Genomic DNA, 25,761 nt, shown 5'->3' on the forward strand with positions numbered 1-25,761 from the left:
TGTTTGATTAAGCGCATATTGCTATGTGGCTAAGATGAATTGCTGGCAGACGGATCGCACATGTGGATTTCACATTAAGCTGGGTAATATTATGCATTATCGATGGTGCGATCTGTTCGGAAAAAGCTTCAGGTTTTAAAATTTAGTTTTTATTTTTAATACCTTGATTTTTCCTTACGATTTGAAATTGTTTTTAAAAGATGCTTAAATCTTTCATATATTTTCCATCACAATAAACTTCATCACAGAATGGCTATAGAGTTCCTCCAGTAATTGCAAGTAAATCAAACAATCAAAATAAAATCAGCAAACAAATCAAGCCTCCAGCTAACTTGCTCTCGTAAACAATAATTTTTCATAGCGTTCCGCTCGCCCGTACCTATACATCCTTTACATTCACTTTACACACTGCAATTAAGCTAGTGATATATGTTGGACAATCTTCCCTTCATTTCGGGGCTCGCTTCCATTACAGCACGTCACTCATCTCCGCACCGACAGTTCTTATCACAGCGGCTCGACGCTGCAACAGGATTTTTGGCGTATAATCTCCCGTTTCCCGTGGCATCCGCGGCATCCGTTTACCGCCCTTAAAAAGGACCGCTGGCGATTTTGCATCGATTTCAGCAATCCATCGCCCGGCTGATCATCGGTTCGGAGCACTTCCTTCGGTGCGCCGAAGTTAATCAATCATCGGTCCGCTGACGCCCCATTTTGGGAAGGAAACACAGTCTCCGAGGAGTCCCCATTTGCCTTGCCCGTCGAGTTTGCACAGTAAAATTAGAGCGAAAGCCCACCGCATCCCATCCCCCGAGGGAGCTGCACCGGGGCGGGTTTACACAAACCCATGCATACTTTGACAAGGCTCCTTCGACTGTGTCGGCCCAAACGGTTCCTCGGGCCGGCGTTTCCAGTGCAGCTCGAATTTGCCTCCTCAGGCCAACGTTTGATGGAACGCGAATTAATGCGAATTTAATACAAGCCAAAGCGGGCGAACATTTGCTGGAGTGCACTTGGTTGTGGGGCCTTGGCTGTAAAGTGCATTTGCCCAACGGGACGTCCCATTTTTTTGCATTGCAATTTTCACACAGGGAGGGAGGAAAAACTCACACACACACAGGAAGACAACAACAAAAACATGAAACACTGCAAAGTAATAACTTAAATGTGAACTTTTTGGTTTGTGTGTACGATCCACTCGGCGAACGGCGGGCAGGTGCGGCAGCAGGAATGTGGATAAGATCCCGATTGGAAGAGCCATTCATCAATCCTTGACTTTGGATCCGGCCCACTGCGCTTAGGGAGGGACCGATCACATCATAGTTGATGGATAGCAAATTAAAGGCTGGCAGTGTGTATGTGTGTGTGAGAGAGAGAGCGTCTGCTGCAGACCGTCAATGCAGCCCGCTGCACCGCGATGTGCCCCGTGTGAGTGCATTTTGAAGGGCGGACGGATTGAACTTTAAAAACTTGCATTTAACTTACGCTGCATATGAGGCTTTTGCAATGCCTTCTTACTCATCAGGCCATGCGGTACCATTTTCTCAATATTTTAACTTTAAATAGCAAGATTTTTCATCAAACAAAATCGCTAAAAAATCTTTGGAATAACATTAAACAAACAACAGTTGCTTCTGCACAACATCAAATGTAAAAACATCCCATATGCGATCAATCGAAACGCAGCCTCACAAACGGTTGCGCGTGATACGCGCACAAACGGAAGACTTCAACGCCGGAGACGCAAGCGACGAACCTGACAATAGCGCTCGAGTGATAATGCTCACGGTTCCACAGCTCGGTACCTTCAAAAACTTCATCCACTGAACGGACGTCTGCCTCACTTTCCTTCCCACTCTTCTTCTCCCTGTTGCTCAGTCTTCCTCGCCTACCCTGTTGGTTTGGGTGCTGTACGCTGTTCGGGGTTTTAATTTATGCACGGTGTCAAAACTGCAAAATGAAAAGTTGTCCCGCCGACTATGGCCGTGGTCGTGGTGCTGGAGCGGGGTAAAGGTGCGTTCCTGCGTGCGCGACAGGCAAGCTGGTCGGGGATGGAGCAGGGAAGGATGGCTCAAAATTGAGCACAACGGAAGGGGACACAACGGGATGCGAGAAATCGAGACGAAAATATGTTATGATCGGTTTTCGGTGCGTGGCACAACCTTCAAGCGCTATCGTTTGGTGGAATTTTAGCATAAGGTTCGGTGGTTGGTTGTTTTTTTGTCTTCTTCTTTTCAAGCAAAAATATCCCTAAAAAATGCGTGTTTATTTAGAAGAGCGTTTTGTTTTAGTAAAATACGGTGAGCATACTTTTCCACGAAAAAAAAAACCACCACACACACACACACCGACTCATCCCTCATTCGAACCACCGGGGCATGTGTGTCACGGAACACTGGGCACAAAATAGAAACAACACATTTTTCTTCACCTTCGCGGGCCGGGAGGGTAGGCCCGTACCAAGCGGGCGGCGTGGGCTGGGAACGCCAACTCCCAAAAGTCCCGCGCGCACGTTAATCAGCGGACAAGTTGCTCGGACTGCTAGGACTGATTGACTAGCAGCAGGTTGGAGGGATTAGTAGGATCGATTCCTGAGAAACTCTACACCGGATCCCAAGGTCTAGGCGGTGTTCTGCCAACGTCTCTGGGTAGCAGGGGAAGTGCGGAGAGAAATAGAGACAGAGAGAAAAAGAGTGAGCAAGAGAGCAGGATGGGGCGGAGAAAAAATAACAAAAACAAGCATTTAACCCTCGTTTAACACGCAGCAATCGCACCGAAAAGGCTCCCGTCTTGAATTTGATGGATTAGGAGAAACCTGTCGTCCTCTAAGTTTTTGGAACCCCGCTCGGCACCGTGGACGATGACGACGACGACGACGGCGACGGTGATGCTGTTGCGGTTCTCTCGGAAGACTCTTGAAACGCCAGTCCGAGGAATAGCCTCCTCCCTTTCCTCCAAGCGAGCTTGCAATCAAGTATTCGATGGCTGCTGCTGCTGCTGCCGTTGTTGCTGATGCGGTTTTTTTGGTTAAAGTTGCTTGTTATTTTTGTTTATTTCAATTTCTTTCCCTCTGTTTTCCATCCTCGACCTCCCCTCCTTGGCGTGTTTAGCGGCAGTCGATTTTGGTTCGGTTCGGACTCTAAGCGGGTTTTCTCCGAAATCAACCCGGCTCCGGCTCGGGTGCGCACTACCCGTGGCGTACTTATGAATTTTGAAAAATAGCTCCTCTTCCATTCCGACGTTTTCTCACTCGCGCAGAAGTGCGCGCAAGAGTGGAGCCTGGACCCGCCAGTTGAAACAACAAAACGCAAACCACCCAATGGTTGGGGTTGCTTTTGGGAGGGCGAGAGGTAGGAAGATCAACGGCAGCGGAGGAGAAAGATGTACGTAAAATATTAGACGACAGGCGCTGGGTGATTTGTTTTTCGGCGGTTGAAGACAAATATCTTTATCGTGCTTCTCTTTTGCACCAACGTTCGCGCTGTGTGTGTGAGTGTGTGTGGTTGTGTGCTTCAGTTCCCTTTTGCTCTGTGTAGGGCTTTGACCATGGGCCATGCATTTCGGAATAATTATTCAAGCACATAGTGAACCCCCGCCCCGGTTGAACCATTTGCTCGCACAATCAAAATTCACATTTAGCCGTGTTTCGTGTCTCGCTGACCCGCTTCCAGCAGACCCAGAAAATGAACGCGACCAACAACACAACAAAAATGTGTATCAAACAATTTGTGTGCCCCGTTACCCTTCCCTACCGTCCTTTATCTGACACATGTTTCCCTTCACGTTCGCGGCCACAGGACGGGATCAACTTTCTCGCGGACGGCGGGCATCCGTTCCGACAACGGTGACAACCTCCCGAACAAGTGATTAGAAGCGGAAAATGTCAAATATGAGTTCCTGTCAAACTGTTCCTTCAGCTCCAAGAGCTGGATGGAGCGACCTGGAGGAAGCGAGGAAGAAATTCAACCAACGTCGATCAAACCACCGATCGACACAGTGGCCCGGGCGCGTATCTGCGGGTTAGGATGTACGTACAAAACATCTACACAAAATAGAACATCTCCCCTCCCCCCCTCCACCCACTCCATGCGCCACGAGTGTCTCCAGCTTGTCTCCCTTGAGAGCCCCGAAATACTCCCAACTCCCAGGCAGCGAGCGAGACGTTGTCATACAGTGAGCGAAAGACCGAAACTAGTTCTGTTTTGTTTTGTTTTTTTTTTTGTGTTTGTCGGTTTCCACCTTCAAAACTCCTGTTGGGATTTTCATTAATGTGTCACTCCGCTGTATTTGGTTCGTTCGCCTTGTCATGTTATGCCTTGTCGTCGTCGTCGTCGTGGCCGTCGTCGTTGCCGTTGCTCTCTTCTCTTTCATATGTTTAAAACCCTCCGAATCCTTCGTCCACTGCTCGACGGTGGTGGTGGTGGTGGTGGTGGTGGTGGTGTGTCTGCCTTCCTTTTTTGACGGATCTGTCAGCTATCGATTGACGTTTGGTTTCCTTTTTTTTCCTGGACGGCCGCTTTATGTAGCAGGCCGCGTGCGCCCGCTGCTTGTGCAGGAGGAATTCGGGCGCTACGGCCTCTCCATCGCTCCATCGCTCAACGCTGCTTTGCTCCAGATCTTATTCTAGTGTGCCGTTTCCTCTTCGCTTTCGGTCGAAATTTGGTTAATCTTTTACCATTTGTGCCATGCTGCTCGTTCGTCTCCCAGCACTGGTCACAGCACCCCTTGGAAGTGGGCCTTCCCGAAGACACCCGTGGTTTCTTTTTGTCTTTCGTCTCGTGTCCGCTGCTATAGCCATTCATTTTTCCTCGCTCTCTGTTGCTCAAACGCTTTCCTTTCGGGACGAGCTGGGCAAACGGGGCGATAAGAAATTAAAACATTTATCACCGATTCTCTAACCTTCCCCTCTCTCACGCACAGTTTTTGATAGATATGAGCAGAACCACTTTTTTATTGCACTTGTTATCTCGTTCTTGCTTTTGTGTGTGTTCTTGCTCTTGTTTATCTCTCTTCGTAAGCCAAAGAGAGAAAGAGAGAGTAGGAATCGTTGGGATTGTAAAAATTTAAGCAAATTTTAAAGCCCAAAAAGCTTGCTCAAACTAAAGAAAAGTTAAGTGCGGTCAATTGTCCTACGTTGCCTCATTTCACTTTCCACCTCGGCAACTGTGCACCGAAAACAGATAGCTCGGCGGAATAGTGAGCGGAAGAGAAGAGAAGCATGTACAGATAAAACCGTTTCCCTTTTTCTTTCTCTTTTAGCATCGAGCATAGACACACAGACACTGCAATTGAGACGTTTTCCCGGGTTTTGTGATGAGGAAAATTAAGCTTATCGGTTGAAATTAACCTAAACGAGCGATAACATTGTTCATTAGGAAGGGCTAAAGCTGCAGAAATTGAGCTTACACAACACTTAAAGCGAGAGTGTAAGATGGTGAAATAAAATAAAAGTTTCATCATTTGCCCTCAAATGGTATAAATTATTCGTGGCCCAATGATAAGCCTCTCATTGAGATAGTGTTTTATAGTTGTGTAAGAGATTTGCATCACTCCACAATCTTTATAAAATTTGTATCGTTTCTTAGGGTCTTATTCAGAGATAAGAAAAGAGAAAGCTTTCAAAGTTATTCGTTTAGCCTGTTTCATAAACACTTCCCAGAGCGGTTCACAACAATCCAGTCCATAAGTATAGTATTTAGGCTCACCTATTACCTACATACCACATCCATCACCTTGGGTTGGGGTTCTTCATGTGGGTAACACAGTCAACCGATCACCCTGCTCCCTTGTCCGCTAATCAAGCTCTACATTCCTCAATGCTCACAATAAAAAAACCCATTTTCGACACCGGAAGCCCGCAAACGAGCAAAACGGCGTCTGCTGAAATGGGACGAACAGGACGTTTCGGTTCTGTCCCCAAATGATCCGCTCTCCTCCCCCACATACACACGCAAACACCCCTCTGCCTCCCTTCCAAGGATGCTCACAGCCCCCGTCCGGTTTTTGGGGGCCGCACGCGGGGCTTTGAAATTGATTTCAAGCTTAACTAATGACACCAGGTGAAATAATCCGATAACACCGTCCGATACGGACGCGTACAGCGAAATGCTTTCACCAGTCCAGTAGCCCCTAGAGGAGAGACCCCTATCCCAGCCCCCGGAAAACGAAAGAAGGGGAAGGATCAAGCTCCCGAAACAAAATTAAAATCCCTCATGCGCGTTCCCCATCATTCGCACCGGCAAAAAAAAAACAACAACAATGGGCAAAAATCGAACCCAACAAGCAAACAAAACAAAAAAAAACACAGCTTTCTTATCTCGCTCGCTCAGACCCGTTTGGAGAACGGGTTGGAGGAGAAGGGGGTCCGAAAATCGTCGATCGTTCGCCCGACGAGTGGCATGGTTGGCATGCAAAAATATGCGCCCGGTACGAGAAAAACTTGCGCTCACGATTTATGTTTTTTCGACGAAATGTGTCTTCGTGTTTTTTTTTCTCGTTTTTCTTCGAGCGAGGTGCTTTGCACTTGGTTAGGGATTTTCTAAAAATTGCTTCACATCGACCCCATCCGGATCCGTCCGTGCGTTCTGGCGGTGTGGGAAGAATGATCGGGGTAGACGATAGTATCCCATCCTCCCAACGACTTTGGCAGGCAGAAGAAGGATGACCACTGGGCTTTTTGTCGCACCAGTAGCGCCAGTAAATTAAAAGGCCCCCAAAAAGCGCTCGCCTGCCACTTGGGTAAATCGGTAAAATACGGTAGCAAAACGGTTTGTTGAAGGCGTCCTGCGAGAAGGGATCTTTCCTGCTCACATATGTACCGGCACAACCCCGAGCAGTGGGCCGCCGAGTGGACGGGAAAGGGAAGGAAAAATATTATCCCAACAAATGCGAACACAAATCGCTACCTTCTTGGTGCGAATGAGGAAGAACAAAAACCAAAACCACCACACAAGCACAGCTAAAACAAAACGCGCCGAACCAAAAATAGCTAATCTTTGGAGCTGGGACGCAAAAAGGCCCGAAAATTAAGGTGTCGTCCTTAACTTTCAACATTTGCACCGTATCGGGGCTGCCGCGGGTTGGTCAGCATCAGAAGACCCAGCCCGAAAACGCCCTGATCGTGATGTTACGCATACGCTCGGCAAATAAAAAGGGAAACGATAGATAAGAGGACGAGGTCGATCGTTTCGGTGCCGTGATTTCGGTGCTACGGTAAAGCGAGCCAGCGAAGGGGATGCGAAAAAGATAATGAACCCAAAGGCAGCCAAGCTGCCGAGTGGGAGGAAGAAGCAATTAAACGAAAAACAAATCATTTCAACGGAGCCGGCAAAAACTTCTACTTCTGTCGGGAAAAGGTGTGTTTTCTTTGGCTACCAGCTTGCACAAACCTACGACCATCGGTGAAATAGAAGAGAAATGGCACACTTCCGAGCTCGAAAGGGATTTTTGGCTACAAAAACGCTTACTCAAAACTATTTCGGTTTGCCACACCGAACTCGCCGCCACCAAGAATGATGGTGCCCGGACCCGCAGTCAAGTGCCCGCTGGCGATTGCAGGCCAGCAAAGGAAGCAGAAAAGAAGGCACTCTCACGCACGCACACACTCACTGGTAGATAAGCGGGCACCCCGACGAAGAACGGAAACCGAAAAACTCCCGTGCTGTCGTCCGGAAAACGCAGCCGGAGAAACACCTCGCGGCGGGCGAGAAGTCGAAATGAAGAAATTGAAAACGGCCATTAATCACCTTTTCGGAATGCTTTACTCTACGTTTGTCCTGCGGAAGGTTGGATGGAAGCGAGAGGATGCGAGGCGGCAGGATTCGTTGCCGACCACCGGGACATTTTCACTTCCAACAGTCAAGCGGGAGGCACAAAGACAAAGGTACCAGATTAGAGGCACATGTGTTCGCATTACGTTGGCATGTTTTGCTTTCTTCCATCCGCTCCTTCGAGGGTGGATAATTCTTTTGAGCCAAAAATAGCATTAAATTATTCAAAGCTAAAGAGAAGAAAGCTTCCGTTCGATTTGTGTACCGCACAATTCCTGAAAATGGCCAAAATAAGAGTAAAAAGGTAATTAAAACTGATCTTCTCATGCGTGAAACTAGCAGCAGCTGTTGGGTGTTGGAAGTTAATCCGGAAAACCTTCAAAACAAAAGACACATGCATACCTTTTCTTTTTCTGCTTTACACCCCACATCGAATCGCACTGCAGTGCGGAAGGATCAAACGATGTGCAGAAAGCAGGACGCCCCTGCATCGATGTCGGTCCCGAATGGGAATCGAGGTCCCGAAGTATGTTGTTGGACTGAACAAACAAAGCCCATCCCTTCAGGAGCTGACGCTTCGCGCTAGAGTTGCCAGGGGAAGACCACCGGTCGAATGATTAATGGATAGAGCGACGGAAACGGTAATCATGTTTTGCACATTTGAGTTAGATACAGCGGAGAAGAAAGAGAGCGATGCGGTTTCTAATAGGATTTGTTTCACATTTTGAAATCGTTTTGCTTAAGCTTTAGGTTTTTGGAGTAATATTGGAATTTTTCAACAGTCACATTTATAATTCTTCACACAATTTAAAAGTTTGAGACATCTATGCCTTTTCTTCCTCAACTATCACGTTCTATCTTATTCGTCCAAGCGCTCTTTGCATCTCAATCCGATCGTTCCAACACGATCATGCTGCCATCGACATCGCACCGACACAAAAAACGCACCCTCCACCAACAGGTCGAATCGAGGAGTATTGTGCACTTTGCAGGTTATGTTTTGTCATGTTGTGAGCATGGTAAAGTATTTCTTACCATCACTATACACCCAACACCTCTCTGTTCCTGCTCTGGCGAACACAAGCTCTCACCAACCAAGCGAGGCATAATTTATCATCTTTTATTATGAATTTTCGGTGGTTTTGGAGCTCGCTCGCTGCACGCGGAAAGGGAGGAATGTATGAGGGCATGAGCACGGGGGAGGGAGGGGGGGAGCCTCCCGATCGCTCTATCAACCGAGGCTGTTGTATCGGTACCAAGTGGAAGAAAAGGTACAACTCTCCGTAGCGTCTGAACAACCGGGCAGAGAAAATGATCTTCAGCGTCAAGAGGCAGCATGAACAATCCATCGTTCCATCGACGGTTTTGCATTTTTGTTTCCCAGTACACACACACACACACACACACTCGAAGATCACACACACACACACCAACGTACGAAAGGAAAATAAACATAGCCATCCAATTCTGCCCGCTTTCAGTTTCCATGTTCCATGGGTGCGCGCGCGCGCGCCCGCCTGGAATGTGCCATTTTATGTCCAGTTTGCTCGCACCTAGAGCAGCGCTTCCTGGTGGGTGCTCGGGACGTTTCAGCACCCCGCTTTGCTACCTTCTGGAGATCAACAAGAATCACCCAGTGAGCTTAGAGTGATGTGTGTGTGTGTCTGTGTGTTTGTGAGTGGAAAATGAGATGAGCTTGACGGGCTGGAATGAGGGACGGGCTTTTGGAAAGTGTTTGGAATCGGTGGAACGAGTGATGCCCGAATTTGCGACCGCGCTATGATCGCGAAGACGGATGACTAACGGGGAAGGTGTGGCCAGTTGCACAATGATTGGCTGCTATTGATCGCTGCTCAAGAATCTGAGCACAAGCGATACAGAGATGGTGGCCGATTAGCCCGGTCCTGGGGGGGGGGGGGGGGGAAGATCGTTGGGCTCTATTTTCACCTGGATACTGGTGGTTTGGTCTAGTTTTGATTGGATTGCTCAGGACTGGAATGGTTAGTCATGCTTGAAGCTTTCTCAGCGGATGTGTACGTTTTAACCTTTAAACAACCACGATTGTAATTTGTGCTCTAAAAATACTTAAATATGAATTGAATAGTTCTAGCCACAAGACACACAACCAAATATTTGCGTAAGCATCACAAGAACACTCCATGTTGTACCCTTCGCGAGCTAATCTTCCCTCCCCTTGCTAACCTACGTCCACCGCTCGTACCGCTCATCAAAATGCGTGCAAAACTAAACAAACGCAAGATGTGTCTCGTCATCTTGTCGCTGTCGTGCCCCGTTTCGCACACGTTTCCTCTGCACTGCCTCAACACTTCCAGCCCTCCCCTTCGCCCAGTTTTGCGCCCAATAAAAGTGTCGACGAACTCAATTTCCTGCACGTGGTGTGATGGCACCCTTCCACGTCCCCGTCGCTTGGCTAACGAGACGTGAAAAAAGGGGGCGAGACGGTGCTAACTAGATAAGCATAAGTGATCACGCGCACACGACGATCACCGATCAGCACAATGCTAGTGAAAGGGCGCTGTCTGGCGCGAAGGTAGAGAGGGGGAGAGAGAGAGCGCGCGTGTGTGTGCGTTGGAGGGGCAGAATCAAAACATAAAACAAATCTCGTACCCCCCGAAAAAACCACGGCCGGATCGATTGTGTCCGATTCGCGCGGGGATTTATCTCCTGCGAGCGCGAGTTGCGGGCTTTTGTTTGCGCGCTACACTTTTTCTCGCGGGCAGTTTTGTTTGCGCAAGCAATGGGGAGGGAAACATTAGGCCGAGGCGGGCTGGCTTTGCGGGTTTTGGTATTTTGAAAATCATCCTTTTTTTTGCTCCCTCCCTTCCCCTTTCCCCAATAATGCTTCTCGTCATCCTCGTGGTCCAATTTTCAATCCCTCCAAAGATCAGATGGTTGCGATATCGACCTCGAGTTGGAAATCAGCACCACCGAGCACCAGCCGAGGAAACAGGCAAATGGGCAAAACGGTCCAAACCCACCAACTCGCACATAGACACACACACACTCCCCACTGAGTTCGGTTTGACACATAGATTAGAATATTTGCGAAAATGCTCGTGTCAGAAATTAATTGGATTTTGCCGATTCGCCGGCCCGTGTGCGCCATCCGTCCGCGGGTTTTTGGCCGTGCGGTGCTGCGGGTCCGTGCGGGACGAAAGAAAACCAAACACACACACACACACACGAGCGAGCGTCACTATCCTTTCCATCCATCCGTGTGGTGTGTGCGTTGGCCGATCCGATTGATCATCTTTTGCTCATGGGACTCGCGTGCAGCGTGGCTAAGGCACATTCCTTTCCAGCACACAGCTTCTAGGGCCGGGGCGACCTCACGCCGGTATTCGCCCGCGTTTCTGCGCTGCGTACCAGCGTGAGGTCACCGGGTACGAGGGTACGATGTTTGTGTAGCCGGTGTTAGAAGATTCATCAAACAGTCAGCTCGCCCCGTCAACCTTTCTTTCAACTGGAGGGGGTTTTGGGATTGCTAACGCATACAATCATTATCCAGCTGATCGTTTGGGGCAGTAGAAGGCATGTTGATTCATCAATGGGTATGTTGAAGTATTTTTGAAACATTGAGGATGTAAATATCATCTAAATTGAGTTGTAAGGAAGGTCCTGTCCGATTGTTTTCATCAAGAGAAGTCTGAAGAACAAATTCTGTAGTCTTTAGTTGATACCATACGGTCATACTTACATTTCACCATCGAAAACCAAACTCCCAACAGGCTTATTCCATAACCTAATGTGATACTTCATACGCTGGTATGTAGTAATAGGCGCTGATCGTGCTTAGAGAATATAGATCACTCTAAAACCAGCCTCAAATGCCTTTCCATTCCAATGCCGACACTGTTATTGACGCAAATCATCCACTACGAATGACACACATACACACACATGTCTTCAAACTCCTTTCCTTCAAGGCAATGTACCCCATGAGACAACACACGAAACATTCATAACCAAAATGGACAGATATCGGTCGAACGGAATCAGTACACAAAACTGGAGCAGACACATACACACTCACACACATGGGGTCACTGCTCACCGGTGGTAGTAGCTGGTGGTAAAATTGGCAAAACAAAACCTCCGACTCTACACCACCATTCTGATGTCCCACGGTGAGCCTGTTTTGCTCTGTAGCGAGCGAGCAACTCAATCGGATTAAACGACACCCTGTGGGACCGTCGGCTCGTGCCCGTTGGCTTGTAGGGCGTGTGGGGCAGAGGAACAACAACTCACACAAAAAAAAACATATTTCTAAGCGCCTTCAGTTATTCGTTCGCTCGATTCAATCAAACGCCAGATGCCGCCACACTGTGTGTGTGCCGCCTTGTTCCCAAAATCGATCGATTCACGGTTTCACGTGGCGAGCGATTCGAAAAGGAAACTGCGCCGATACAATGGAAATCATCGAACCCGAGTTTCCGTTAAGCTACCTACCACCCCGTTTCATCCAGGTCGTTCCCAAACCACCGATCGTACACTTATAGAAACAATACAGCCACTGACTGCCACTGGCGGGCAAGGGAAATAACTTTTCACCTCCCACGGTGGCCGTAGCGAAATGTGTGCCCCGAACAATTGCTTGGTCGATAGTTCACGAAGCGGAAAATTAGGGAAAAGAAAAGGATCGCACAGAACGCACCCGCCTTACCCTGCCTTAAACAGCCACTTCCTGCCACGAGCGATGACATTCGGTATTTTGTTCGACATTGTTGCTGTTCGTCTGCGCGGGTTCGTCGCTTCCGATACTGCCGGCGACCGGAATAGAAGTCTTTCATCGAATCGCGCTACCTGCGGAATGTGCGCACGGTGCTAATGCGCTCGAAATAAAGCAATTCGTGCCAGACACTTCCCACGTTGTTGTTTTTCATGTTGGGGGTAGGTTGTCCACGCTCTTGGAACAATTGGTCCGTTCGGTCACTCTGCCGGAACGGGAGCTACTGCTTTCGAGCCTTTTTTCCTGCAGGTGACTTTTGTTCTGAAATTTTCGAATCATTCTAACCGTCGTCACGTCGTTTTTGTGTGGTTTTGTGTTTTACAAACTCAACCTAGCGCAAAATTACACCGCCACCGCCCACAAAGCGTACCGCCAGGCTGTATTCAAATTAAATTAATCAAATTGGTGACGAGCTACGGTTATTATCGGTCATCAGTGTAGGGTTACTGTGGGGATTTCTAACGACCTTTTTACCATACATACACATACTCTAACCAGCTTCAATCGAAACGCCATACCAATCCATCAACCTACATCGAACTGTAGTAAATATTACTCACATTCAAATAACCTACTTTCCACAGCTCGTTTTCCAGCACACACAAACGCACACACTCCCACCCAAAGCCATGAAGCCGAAAAGTCATTAGTGTCACATCATTAGTTGCCGGATTAACGATTCCATTTGGCCCCTTCGGCAGCAGCTGGCTTGCGTAATCTGGCCCCGGACGCAGCAAAACAGTGCGCAAAACGATCACGGTGGTCAGCCGCTTCACCGGTGCCGGTGCGAAACAAACGCGGACAGCTGCACAACGCTAAACAGTCTTAAAACACACGTTCTCGCTGGTGCCCGGCTGACCCGGCCGATGTCAATTACAGAAAACACCGATCGGTTGCTGTTTGGTTTTCAATTTTTCAACGGAAACCCACCTTTTTCCACTTGTCGCGCGTCTCGTTTGCGGCGAGCGAGCGTGTGAACATAATGAGAGTGACGGTGGCTTTGCGGTGCTTTGCATATGCTCGTACCATAAATAGTCAACTGCAGCCTGTTGACACGGCCAACTACGGCCCGCCGTTTGCTGATTATTACGATCGTTTAATTGATCGCGCGATCGAAAAAGGCATTTACTACCGGCCGAAATAGTCGGCGGGTGGATTAATCATGATGTCTATTGTGCGGTGGGCTTTCATTACTTTTGAACTCTCCCTCCCTCTCTCTCTTTGTCCACGCTCCCCTTGGTTCCACTGTGACACGTGATTACGCGAGCTCAAAACTCGCACCAATCGACATTAAACCTGAAATTGCTTGCTAAACATGGAGCGAAAACACTCGAACATGAGCGCACAGATAATGCGCGCCGGAACGACAAACGTTTAACGATTATGCTGCCGAACATATGCCACCGTTGCCCAACCTTCCCCCGCAAACCCTGCACTGCACTGTGGCAGATATAAATGGCCCGTGCATGACGACAACGGCAAATAAATAAATCGATACAAGCCATTACACGCTGAAATCGATACCGGCGCAACAGACCGAGGCGCCAAGGCTTGGAGCAGCCAGCGAAAGTGAAATGGCAAGCAAGAGACATCCTCGGGGCCTCGGATCGATCGAAAGGTACGCCGTGCTGTTTGGACGGTTCGGCTTGGAGCCGAGCTTGAAGCAGAAGATAATTCATGAAGGCCGCCGACAGACACGGGCACACGAGGTTCGCTCTGGGCGGCGACAGGCTTATCATCATGTCAGGGAAATGTCACCGTTTGACACCGTACTCAACCGGCTGAGTCGCCTGCAGCCTCCAGCTCGCGATGACAACGGGGCACTTCGGTGCGTGTACGATGGTTTGGTTTAGGATTTCCACTACTTTCCTTTTCATCTTCCTAATCACTCTCGATTGCTTTTCAGTTGCCTCCCCTCACCCCGTTGCCCGTAAGGAAATGTTGGAAAATGTAACAACGTTTCAACGTTACGTTGCGATTTCTTCACCTCACGCGTACGCTGCACACGGGCAGTGGGTTTCACATGCACTCGGGTGCACCTGCAGCTAGTCGCTTAGCTTAGCTTTTCGCTTCTGTCGGCGGCCCACAACTAATTGCTCGCCGCTTACTGCAATGAAAGCAAAAAATAAATCAGCAACGCAAGACACGATTCAGCGCACTGGCAAGACATGGAATGGGAACGCGTTAGCACGTTGACAAATAGCGATGGTGTTGAAGGTTTATGGTGTAAGATTTGTATCAATTAGACGGATTGTGTGCGAAAGGTAGGTCTGCGCTGGCCTGCTGATGTTTGTTTTGATCGATTGACTAGGAAATGTAAATATGGTATTAACGCTGACACACGCACACTCACACACCAGCTGCATATTTGTGACACTTTGTTGATGCTGATTGAAAAATACAAGTGAATTGAATTAATTACCTGTGTGTCTTTCTTTACAAAGTGACATGGTTTTAGAAAAGTTTCTTCCACTACATGGACACTGCGCACCAACTGCGCTGTCAAATAAATGTAAAGTTTATCATTCCCATTCGATGCCACACTTTATTTGTCCTGCTGCAACACATCCTCTCTTTCTCTCTCTCTTTTTCTCTTTCTCTCGTGTCTAGTGTTTAAATATTAGCGACGCCGGAAACGGTGACGACCCACTACCAGCACAGAAAGCACACGCAACCGGCCGCCCAATAGGGTGTACTCAGGTGCAGCTGAAGACAACTTTCGAGCACACCTTGGTGCACGAAAAAAACACACTCACACACACACACACACACCAATGAAACGGGTTGGATTATTTTTGCCATGGCGTGCGCATCCTCCAGCGGACTTCCCGGTGCAAACGGATACAAACGCCGAACCACACAGACACAAATACAAGCCAAGGAGGGACATAAAACTCGCTTCGCTTTCGAGCTGCAAAATCCGCCCGGAATTGTCCCACTCTACCAGCGACACTCCTCCATTTCCCTCCACTTCGGGTGTTCAATAAATAGTAAAATTTATGCAAATCACCTGCACTACGTGGCAGAGGCTGCGGCCGAAGGTGTGATCGAGAAGTATCTTTGATGGGACATAAACCAGTCAATTTAATCGACTAGTTTATGACTATTATGGAGATCGCGGTGCGCGGTTTGGCGGTTTTGCACAGACACACACACTCTCTCTCTCTCTCTTCACCGGCTAGCAAAGTGTGCACACACACACACACTTACAGAAACGTACACCGTTGAGGGGTTGAGTTTTTGCTACTTCCATCGGGTGGGGTTGGGATTGTTGATCTTTTGGCTTCCAAGTTTCCGCTGGTTTCCGCGCGACGGGTTGACTCGCACCAAGCGAAACTACGCAAAGCGGTTCAACGGAATGGGACAAATTGATGGAATTGGTTTGAATGGCAGGATGGTAGGAGGGCAAAGGAGAGTGGAAGGAAGAAATCAGGGTGAGGATTCAGGGGATATGACCAAGATGAAGAGAGTGTTTGTCTCCGGGGTTATGGGATATTTGCATTAATTTCTGAACCCAAGGTTCGTCTCCACCAGAGACTTCCGCACAAGCGTTACGGTGTGTCGCTTTGGCGTTACTTTTTCGATTGTGATGAGTTTCAGAATGTTAAAAATACTAACATAAGTTTCACAATTTGTAATTTTTTTTCTGCTAAGTTTGTTTGGATGATTTTGTCTCTCTAATCCCACCATTGCACCTCGCCCGATAACGGTTTACTGGTGCACTAGGTCAAACCGGACTTTGAACCACAAAAGCTGACCCGTTTTTGCTTAAATGGCATTCTATATTTCATAATGATAAGTCCAATTTATAATCAGCCAACCAACCTATTCACCTAAACCAGCCACAACCCGACTAATCGTAAGCTGCTTCTGCGATCTGCACAGCATGTGATCTAAGGTAAAAACAAAACAAAAAAACTCACAACACTCCAGCCCCAAATCGAACGAACGGGCAGCTCAACGCGGTTCCCGTTCATCGTGGCTCCCTCCAAGGTCCAAGGTCAGGCCAATTGAGCGATAATTAATTAGCGATTACCAGCACCCGGTGGCTCCCGTCCCGCGAATGACGTGATTCATTTCAAACCGCTGCCAAAAGTTGACCATTAATAACGGGGTCAGTCCGCTGAGCGTCGATCGCTACCCTGTGCTAGGAATGTTGATCCTCTTTTTGTTTTGCTTTATAAAGTAATCGATTCGCAAATCACGTGCCCTTGTCGAGCGCTCTTTCGGGTGGTTGCCTTCAGTAGATCGAATCCCGATGCCCTCCCGCTGGCGGGCTTTTGCGCTTCCGCTACGCTAATCAAATTTATCTAGTTTTGTTTCAAATCGGTGGCAATCAATTCCCAGCTTTTCGAAGCCCCCGAAGCCCGCTTGTCGAGCCCGTGCAAGAACTTTGAATATTTTGAGTGTTTATTCCCCTCCCGCGATCGAGCCAATCGGCATTCGGCTAGGTGCTGGATCAACATGATAAATTATCGGCTCATTTCTAAAACCTCCCCGAGAAATATAGAGTGTATCTCCACACACTTTCGATCGTATGATCGTTCTCGGTCGCGGCAGGCCCGTGTGGAGTGTGATTGCAACGGAACCCCCTTCCCGTATGGTAGTGCTACTCTGCATAGTTTTACTCTGCTAGAAAGGAGCGAGAAAAAAATGAGACAAAAGCACCAATAATTCCCATATTTATTGGATTTGAAAATATGGTTCACGTTCACGAACTGAGTCAACTGTGGCGGCTAGGACGAGGCGAGAGCCTCCGCCGTAGCCATAACACTAGCCAGTAGAGCGGTATAAAGAACATGTATTTTCCCTTTGCCGACACGCGCGCGTACGCCAATCGACCGTGGCATTAGAATCGTTTCATTTGCCGCATAGATTACAGCACGTCTAACGAGAATAGAAAAAAAAGCGAAACACACACACACTCACACCGCAACAAAAAGCGTTCTTCTAGCGTTAAAAGCATCGAACGACTTGGCCGGTAAGTAAAGCGACGAACCTCGCGAGCGCGCACAAAACTAGAGGGAAGCGAACCGTACGCGCAGTGACAAAACTAACGGATGCGGATTATTGAAGGTTAATTTTATGGCCCCCGAAACCGATCGTCTCTATCGACGCTGCTCGGAGCAGCGCTGACCGTGAACCGGAATTTGATGTAAAATTTCGCGCACCCTTCCCGGGGGAAGATCGCATTGCGTCGCAATCGAGCCGCAGCTCAGCATGAATAATCAATCGATATTCGACCGGTATCGGTGGTGCCAATCGCTACCCACCAGAAATGCCGCGGCAAGAAGGTGGCGGAGGAGCAGGAGGAGGAGAAAGAGCGAAGCGCTAACGTACAACCACTGCCAAAAATGTAGCCTCACCAGGGTCGACCAAAAAACCTAGTGCTTGGGATGACAAATTCCTCCCGAAAGGAAGCTCGGCAATGGCGCAAGCAGATAACGCTACGGGGAAGATCGCCCGTGATCGTGAGACGAAGACAAATTCTTCTCCAAGCAACTAGACTCTACTACAGCGGGCAAGAACAACGAAAAAAAAACGCGACCAGAATCGATGACCAAGAAACGCCCGAATAATAGATTGCGCGATGGAGGCTACGAAACGGCTACGAAATAGATACACAGGAACAAATTTCGAAGGGAAACCCAAATTAGTCACATGTTTATGGTGATTTTGTCGCTCGCGGCCGTCGCGTCTCAGTCTCTCGGATGTCTTTGCTTCTTTTTCCCAGCTGCCCCGACAGGCCAGATGATTCCGGGTAACATTGGCGCGCGATTGCGATCGGAACCTTTTCGGCGATAGGCGATCGAAGTGACGTGATCGTGTCGCGATCGTCATTTCCGACACACACGCACACCATTTTCTCGCCATGGGGCATGATGATGATGCGAAGAGTAGCGGGAAGGGGGAAGCAAACGATCGGCACACCGTGAAGAGACACTTGCTTTTTATATTATTTGTTTCAACCATCAAACAGTTGGAATAAAATCACTCACCCTTCGTTTAACAGCGATGGCCCATAAAGTCGCAACAATGCTGATTGGGTGAGCTTGCTGTGCGCAAATAAATCGCAGCGAAATCACATACCCAATCGAACGAAACGCCACTACCTCCATCCAAAGATCGCTATCGCCCGAGCGCTCGATTAAGGAAGCGTAAAGTGATTTGTAGCCTTGTTTGACGGAAGAACAAAGCAAGACTACTAATTAAGATCGCTACTACAAGACACGGCACGGCATGAAATGGGTAGGAAATGAGTTCATCTCGCTGAACCATTCGAGGAAGAGGAGGAGGAGGGGCTGTGTAGCTTTGTAAAGGTTCCCGATTTTGTGTTTGGCCATATTTCTCCGGCGATGAGTCCCTTGAACTAGACCATGTCTCCCCTTTCCAATCCACCTAGCGGGCAGATGAAAATTGATTTAGAGTGAATAAATTGATCGTTTAGCTTTTCTCAGCGTTAAATAATTAAATTCAATACATGGAAGTTTATATTATTTCATTTATCTTTATACAAAAGACTAATTTTCATCAATTTCGACTCTAACTAAACCACTTCCTTATCTTATTCCTCCCTAAGAAAAGCACTCAGAAACTACAGCGAAAACGCTTTGTCAAATTCGCAGTGCCCAGACGCCAAAATCGTCTCTAGCACCGCGCCGTACCTTGGCCATGGTTGTCTCCTTTGCACAGGGGGGGCACGCAAACGCGTCCAAGCCGGAGACATAAATCACTTCCTAGACAGCCCGCCACCGACCGGCCACCGACGAAAGGGAGCAAGCCGTTTGTCGTGTACTCAATTTCGGCTGAACAAATTTGAATAAAGCGACTTTGCGCGGCGGAAGATTTACCGCCACCGATCAAAACCGATCACGACCGCCGAGCCCCGAAGTGCGGAAGAACAAAACAAACGGTTGGATGGCGGGAGACGGAGACGGGGACACAACACAAGCGGGATGATTCTCATTAACCTCGATCCGGGACGGGGAAGAATTTAGCAAAACGATGGCTCGAGATAAAGTTTCACAAAGTTAAATTGCAAATAATTCATATCGACAGTTTCGACAAAGCATTTCTCTTTGCTACGTTAGTACGACACACTAACGGGGGCTGTTTGTTTGTTTGACATTCGCAACAAGTACACATTCACACACACACACACACACACACACACACACACACACACACACACACACACACACACACACACACACACACACCGACACCACCTCCGCTTCATTTGTGGGTCAGCAGTTCAAACCAATCACTCCGACCGGACGATGGACATGGGGCCGTCAAAGTCGTCAAACATCCCTCCGTCGCCCCCTCCGTTCGCTAATTGTGTGGGAGGCCCAAAACGGAGGACAAAAACCAGCCACCACTTCCAAGGGCCAAAAAGGGACAAACAGACCACGGGCCACTTCATTCACGACTACCGGGGTTGAACGGTGGGGTTTCTACTAATAAATAAATCATACCGCAATTGGAGTAGCCGTTTTCTCTCTATCGATTTCCCAGTGCAGTTGGCATTTTATTGCGTGGAAGCGCTGGCACTTATTCACACGAGCCTCAGTGATCGAATGGCTTCAGTGTTGGTGTGTGTGGGACAGCTCATAGATGACACTGACACGGTGTGCGGTGGGCGCGTGAAGATCGAACGGACTTGCTGCCGCTCAGTGCCGCGTCGTTGCACTCAAACACGCCTGGACGCCCCAAGCGTTGTGCTGCTTATCCCTTATGCTTTCCCGAAATGGAGGATAGAGAGGGGGGCTGCAAATGACATTCTTCGGTCCTTCGGTCGCCAGGGCTGCCAGGGCGCCAGAATGCCAGCAGAACGCCATCCCCTGCAGCCCTTTTCGCTTTGTCTGGGCGCGGGCTTGGGGGCCTGCATGAATCGTTGACGAACGAACGCACTTGCGGGCAGCATTGGCCATTGCCAACCACGTGCAGCCACGATTGCAAACGGCGCAAACAGGGATTATAGCTTCCGTGTCCAACCTCCAAGCGCCCGCCCCTGCGTTTCCAGGTCACATCCGTCACATAACGCTTTATGGCAGAAATATTTAAAGCATCGTTAAAAAAAAGAAGAGCGTATGCACCACCGACCTCTTGGCGAAGTTTAAAGCCCCCGTCCCTCCCAAATCCCCCCTGAATGGCCACAAGCTTTATTTTGCAGCACGGTGCCAAACAAATTGGTCGTAAAAACGGTGGCTCTGCATGTGAGTTGCATTTCTTTTCTTTTACTTACTCGTTTAACTTTTAATGTGTCTGTGGCCGTTTTGACTTGTGCCCGCGCGCTGTCATTGTATTTTCACGTGGTAAAGAAAGGAACCGTTTTTTTCTTCTTCTTCCTGCACCGGGAAGTGGTACAATTGCTCATTGCGTAAGAGAAATTCCTACCGAAAGCTAAACGACAATGTTAACCGTAATCTTTGCATAATCTTTGCAATTATGACAAACCTCATTGTTTTTAAAAAAACGTCTGCTCTACGCGACGCGTTCAATCGCCGTGCCTGTTGTGGCTGTCTCGCGCATGTTGCGGGGAAAGAATTACGCATTCTCCCTTCCGGGTGGAGCGGACGACATTTACAAACCGACCGAACATGCGGACAAAACGCTGTCCGGTGTGCATACCAAAGAACGTCACTCTCCACACACACACACACACACTGGGACAGCCACTCGACGCCGGTACCGAGCTAATCGATCAACACGGACGCCGAACGCCTCGGAACCGATCACCGACTGCCAAGGGGGATTGCACGGTGCGCAGCGAGGCACGGGAGCACCAGAGCAGCAGAAAGGAATTTAAATGCAACCAAACACCGAAACCGAAAAACCGAAGCATGAGAAAGAGCGAGAAACAAAGAGAGACAACGCCGAGGAAAGGCAACGCCGCGGGGAAGAAAAGCGCAACGGAACGTATGAAAAGTGAACCTGTCCATCACTCGCGCAGAGCTGTGGGGCGGCCCCGCATGCAAACTGCAACTTTATGGCAAAGTGCAACGGTTCTGGTGAAGGCGAAGCCACCGCGATGCAGCTCACCGTTTGGCAAGATTTATCGAGTTCGACGATCCGCAACAGCCGATCGATCGAGCGGAGGAGAACGTGTCTGTGTGTGTGTGCCGTCGAGGAAGTAACAATGCGTCAGGGCAGCATTCAAAAGCCGAAATTTTGTTGCACAGCTCATGCAACAACAACAAAAAAGTACACACACACACGGGGGGACAAGGGATACGATGCGAACTTAATATCGAACATGACAGGTACGGTGCACACCCGCTGTCCAGCTTCCAACACTGACGAAGGGCCCAAAAGAAGGGTGAATGCATCTGAAAGTTTCGCTCTCAAGTCCCCTGTCCCCGATCCGAACCGCCGTGTGTGCGATGGGGTGAATTATTTGATCTTTATCGGAAAAAAGGAACCTCGGAACCTCCTCGCTCCGAGAAAGCCATCATCCTAAAGACAGCTTTTCACTTCACCGCAGCGCAATGGAATCTCCGGCCGAACGCTCAAGTGTGTATGGTTGCGCGATTTGCATAATGCTCGCCTGGATGCTGCTCGACTTTTCCCCCCTCCCCTGGGTCGGCCGCTCGGTTTTATGGCCGCCGTTGCAGGGAGGAAGTGCAGGAAGCCAACCGAACGAACGACCGACCAATCGATGGATGGATGGATGGTTGTAGCCCGTCGCCGGCCGACGTATTCGAGCGAGATATGTCCTCCGGCGTAACACCGACCGGCAAGGGAACGACGTCCCTTTCGGTCCAAGCAGGTTGATGCACAACCCACCAACCAACCGGCCCATCCGCCAAGAAACCGTTCTGGTTTAGAATATTTTATAAACCATACACCTCCACTAGTTCTTCTTGCTTGTTTTTTGTTCATTCCTTTCTCTCGGACCCCTTATGTACATGTGTGTGTGTGTTTGTGACTCTTTGAATGATGCTTAAGACGGTGCTGCTGTGCTGTTGCTGTTGCTGCTCCCGTCTTTCGGCCTGGCGGCCAAATCCAAGGGATCCCACTGCTAGATTGCGTACTAATCAATTATGTAAATTATGGGCCTCTCGTCAAAAGTCTGCCACGGCATATGCCTCTCGAGTCACCGAGCTCGTCGAGACACTGCTACCTTCACCACCTGCCGCCACCTTCCTCCACCATCGCCACTTTGCACATCCTGGGGCCATGGATGTCGACCTGATTCGCTTACCAGTTCGATCGCAAACACCACAATACACCGTTGCTGCTGCTGGTACTGCCGATGCTCTCTTTTATCACTCTGTCCTTTCCTGCGCCAACCCACATCCCACGCCCCTTTGATCTACCAATAATCACCGCAGCGGTTAACCTGTGCAGCAAACCTTCAATTTGTTTAGAATGTTGCTGATTGATAAATTGAAGCTTTTGTGAGCGCGAAAGGTCCTCCCGTAATCCATTTTTTTTAAGGTATCTCGAGTTCCGTTGGCGTTGTGTTCCGTTAGAAAAGATTAGCCGGTAAAGTATCCTTCGCCGGTGGCAAAGCGCGAATGAAATTTATGGTGTCAGTGTGTGTTTGCGTGCATGCGTATGTGTGTTGCGCCGTTTCGGTTGATTGCGACTCTCCGCGCTGCGAGCGCTGTCGATGCTGGCGACGGGATGTGTCTGATTTAAAACCACCAACGCGTACGAATCACTTCTGACACTTTAGACAACTCGGTAGCTGGCATCTTTGTCGTGTTCTTGGACGTGGCGTGGAGCTTGGCTGGGTTTGCTTCGCCATCGACGGCAAGGGGACTTATTAATATGCAGCGCGCCATACTGCAACATGCCAGCAATCGCACGTCTCGATCTTCGGGTCGATTCGGGCGAATTATGGTAAGCTTCTGGCTTCTGCTTATTTCTCATCATCCTTCAAACGCACTTGGTATCATTCCATTTTGTTTAATCGTGATTTTTAAAGACATTTTGTAAATTGCAACAAAACATTCAGCTTCAATTACTTCAATTATAAACAGCATGCATTGCTTACAATCTCCCGCTGATCACTTTGTGTCAATTGGCAACACACACACTCTCCAAAGGCCCATCTGTATGCATTCCCGCTCACCCGTTTCCCGAGAAACGATTGTCCGCAACCGGACGAATTCCATGAATGGTTTCCTGTGAGAACCGCTCCACCGGTTCGATTCCACCCTATGGCGAATTTGAAAACAACATTTCTCCACGTTAGTGTGCAACGTTGTACCCACTTTCAAGCTCCAGCTCTCCGTCCCTTGTCACCGGCCTTGTTGTTGCTGTGCGTGTTGATGAGCGGCTGGCAACGTGGTGGCAACTTTGTAGCGACCTTGGGACATGGGACTTGTTGTTCTTTTGTGATAGAACTCAATCTCAACCACGCTTCTCGGCCCACCGCCTCTGGGGGATTCACCGTCCGCTTCCACCGTTCGCCGATCGATCACTGAGCCGGACCGGACTAGACCCCGGGCACAAGGCGCACCGAGGGGGGTTCGTCGCTTGAGAGGTCTTTCGATTCGGGGCTTGCTTGCTACAGCTTCAGCTTCACCAACGGCCACCAGCAGTAGTAGTTGCCACGGTGGTCGTCGCAACGGTGGTTCGGACGGTACGCTCGCCCAACACTACGCCAACGCCATCGTTCACCGGGCGCATTCGATACGCACCGGCGGAACGCAACACGCAAGCGCGGTGGACGATGCATGAATTATAAATGAACCATAACCCGTCATTCAGTGATTTATCGTGTTGGCATTTTTCGCTCGAGGATTGCGCGCGTGTGTGTGTGTGTGTGGCTGCCACAGCATCGTTGGTGGAAAAGTTAGAGCTGTCCCAGCACCCGAGCGAGCGTATCCTCCAGGCGGTCGCCGAGCGTCCTAGTCCAATCGATCAAAGCCCCATACCAACACATCGGATGTCGATGGGCTTTGAGTAGAACATTTACCCCGTTCTTCTCCACTCTCTCTCTCTCGCTCTGTCTCTTAATCCTCATCCACCATGATCAAACAAGCTCCAACCCAAACGGCCAACGGTCAATAGATCAACCGAATGACTTGCAATCGCGCGACCAACGCAACGGAACCCACTGTGGTGCGCGCACTTCGCCAGCTCCCATTTTTTTTTCTCCAGGTGGCGCAAAATTTCCGCATATCAACCGATCGAAAGCAGAGAGGAAGGGTTTGAAAATAAAATAATAATCGTATAATCATAATCGCACACGACCGAATAGCAGCGCTGGCTCAGCGTATACACCCGGACACCGGGCAGTCAATCATGTGCCGCATGTGTTCTGGTGTACCGTGTAGCCCGTGTAAGGAACCGCACACATCGGGTGCTCGGGAAAAGCGGCACGGCTGCTGACGGAGGTAGGAGACCAGCTGTGGTCACAGTTAGAGAAAAGTCCCGACCCGCTGAAGCCGGTTTCCCCGGCGCAAAACGGAGGCGATACTAAAGAAGTCGTACAAGTAGCATCGAATCGAAACGAACCGGGGGTCTCATCTTCCCAAGCCCGATACCGATCCTGCGCGCGCAGATCGAGCCGCGCATTTCTCGCAATGTTCTCGTACATGGGTGTATGTGTGTGTGTGCAAGTGTTGCTTGGCTGCTTGCTGGATTCAAATGGGAACGGGAACCGCAAGGCGGTAGCAATCGTTTTAAAAGTGTTTACCCCGCAAAAGCACTTCACATGCCGTGCTGCTGCCGTGTTGGTGCTGATGCTGGCTGCTACCCTGCGACTGGTCTTCTTCGTACGCGCGGGTAGATGTTTCCGACCGGTGCCGCCATTTATGCTAATCTTTTGCAGGGCGCGGGAAGCATGGCCGGTGGCACAGAGGGTCTTCATCGAACCCGAGGGGGAACATGTGTACATGCGATGTATGGACATGTGATCTTGAGCTTGAGCTGCTCGCGGCGCAATGCCAATGTTGGTTGGTAGGTTGGTTGCAGAAGAATTTATTCATCGTTTGTGGAACGGCGGTTGTCGATTGAGATGAATTTGATTAAGCAGCGGAAAGATATTGCAAGAAAATTAACTTGTAAGGGAGTTTAAAATGTTCAATCTATATAAAAATATAATAAAAATTTAATACGCAATTTTCATGTGGCCTGATGGCCTTTACAAATCATGAATAACATCAAACGAAACTCTTTCATCGAAGAGGGTGACTCACACAATATGAGTACAATTTATGTATTTCTTGCGCAATTCGTTTGAAGTTGACGAATGCTGTATTGTTGGCGTACAATAATTGAGCT

Source organism: Anopheles gambiae, chromosome 3 (genome assembly GCF_943734735.2).
Source record: "Anopheles gambiae chromosome 3, idAnoGambNW_F1_1, whole genome shotgun sequence".
In the NCBI taxonomy this organism is placed as follows: Eukaryota; Metazoa; Arthropoda; class Insecta; order Diptera; family Culicidae; genus Anopheles; species Anopheles gambiae.